The sequence below is a fragment of the Nelumbo nucifera genome, chromosome 4 (genome assembly GCF_055504915.1).
Source record: "Nelumbo nucifera cultivar China Antique chromosome 4, China Antique-T2T, whole genome shotgun sequence".
Taxonomy (NCBI): domain Eukaryota; kingdom Viridiplantae; phylum Streptophyta; class Magnoliopsida; order Proteales; family Nelumbonaceae; genus Nelumbo; species Nelumbo nucifera.
Window position 1 is genome coordinate 79,424,061 of NC_142652.1, and position 2,245 is coordinate 79,426,305.

At 41.5% G+C, this 2,245-nt stretch overlaps 1 pseudogene; it reads right to left on the reverse strand.

Moving 5' to 3' along the window:
* Positions 1 to 526: 526 nt before the first annotated feature.
* On the reverse strand, positions 527 to 1,364 carry LOC148800762 (leucoanthocyanidin reductase pseudogene; annotated as a pseudogene).
* Between the last annotated feature and the right edge of the window lie 881 nt (positions 1,365 to 2,245).

Genomic DNA, 2,245 nt, shown 5'->3' on the forward strand with positions numbered 1-2,245 from the left:
GTGTTTTGGGCCTTGGGCTCAGGTGGATGACTTTGTATTTGTAAGTGATCTTGAACGCCACTTGCCGTCGGCCATGAAGAGGGCAGCAAGCGGAGCCTTCTCCGCTGCTCAGATCCATTGAATCAATGTGGACAGATTGGACGCCATGATTCATTGACACCTGGGTTTAGGGGTCTCAATGAACCTGTTTTGGGTTGGATCCATCCAAACCAAAACCAATGTGAACAAATTGGACGGGCCAACAAGATATGTTGAATTAGACCAGTCCAGACTTAATGGCCTAAAGTATTTATTGAATTGGATTGAACCTGGTCCATCCATAATAAATTTATATTTGATTGGGTTGGATTGAGTATATAGGTATATGAATCATGTTTAGGTTAGAATTAAATTAATCTAAATTGAAACAAATTTGAACAGATTGAACAGTCCAGAAATTGAATTGGACCAATCCAAAATATTTATTGGATTGGATTGGACCCGGTCCAAATGGACTCACACTGGACTGGATTGGATCAGACCAAATTCAGTCCAATTGACAGCCGTAATGGGGTTCAATGCCTCCTCGGCTACTGAAGCATTCTTCTATGGTGTTCGAGTGGAGCGTCTGGGTAGAGAGAGGTCACTTCGACGTCGTTTGGCCCATCAATGGCGAAATTAATCTGGCATCCCTTGATGAAAATGTCATGGGATAAAGATGCCACAACACTGCGTGGGATCACCATTTCTTGGGCAGCTGCAAGTAAGTCGTTCTCTGTGACTGCTGTATCTCTGGGGAGGGTCCTTCCAATAATCTTCTCCCACAAAGAAGCAAGCTCATTCATGTTTTAACGTTGCCATCAATGGCTTTCACGGTGAATTTTCCGATGTCGGTGCCATCAACAAAATAGGCTTTAACGTTGCCATCACCGTAGATGTGGAATTCGTCCAATGGGGGAAGAACCTCGGAAGGATGAGAGTTGTCGTGGTAGGGCCAAGCGGCGATAGAGTTGCAGCAGATGTAGGTGTAAGGTATACCGGATTCTTCGATCATTCGTCTTACCTTGCGTTTGTCGTTGTACATGGTGAGACCGGGTTCCACAGGATCAGCTCTATCTATGTCATGCCCCAACTCAGATGGCAGAAATCTCTTAACAGTTCTGACGGAGCTAATGGCATCGACGACGACGAGGGTGAGCGGGCGTAAGATGCACTCCCCTCCTACGGCTGATATCACCACATCGATTTTGTGATTTTTTTTTTAATATCTTCTCCATTAAATCAGTCACCCATGGTACCGCGACGTGTAGGATGATGGTTCCTTTGTGTCGGAAGGCTCCGATGAGTTTGGCTTTGGCCTCCTTCTTCTTCATTGTGCTCACCATGTGTGCCTACCTAATCCGAAGTTTAATATATAATGATAGATGTGTGGCAATCAAAAGTTGGTCGGATGACCCCTAACATGATACAATCATACAATACAATGAACAGCCAATTAAAAAAAAAAAAAAAAATGGTGGGTACTGGGCAATACTCTGTTTTATGGGCTGCTATTTGCTTCTGGAGGCCCAACCCACAAGATGTAAAAAATCAACTAATCAATTCTTGTCATATTGTGGTACAAGTTTATTTTCTTAAAAAACTTTGGCTATTATTCTATCAGAAAGAAAAAACACTCTGCCTATTTTACCTATACCCATGCTAATGTATCATGCACAAAACTTTAAAACAGCTCAAACTGTGTTTTCTAAACAGTTGGACTATCCCCATGAAGGGTAATAGAACAATTGGAAGTAATAGTCTTTCAACCAAAAAGATAAACAAAAATCTGATTAAAACAACATGTATCATGAAGATGAAGCTCCAAAACAACCCGGCCTTTTTAAACAGCAGAATAATTTTCCCTTCTATTTTTTCTCATTTTGGCGCAACAGATGCAAAAGCTACAATAGAAAAATAAATCAGTAATTAAATGAAACAATGCGAAACATTCTATCCTTTCTAGTCTCTCTCCTGTTGAATCCCCTCCTTAGTGGTTCCCTAGCACATTCACCACTTGATAGCCGAGTGTGCAAGTCTTTTGCCACTGTTTTCTTGTTTTTCAATCTCAATTGTCTATTGCACGGCTCATTCTATTGCAAAAATGGCTTGTTCTTTGTCTACCCAAAGAATTTGATAGCCAAGTGCGGGAGTCTTTTGCCACTGTTTTCTTATTTTTCAATCTCAATTGTCTATCGTACGGGTAATTGTGCAGCTCATTCTATTG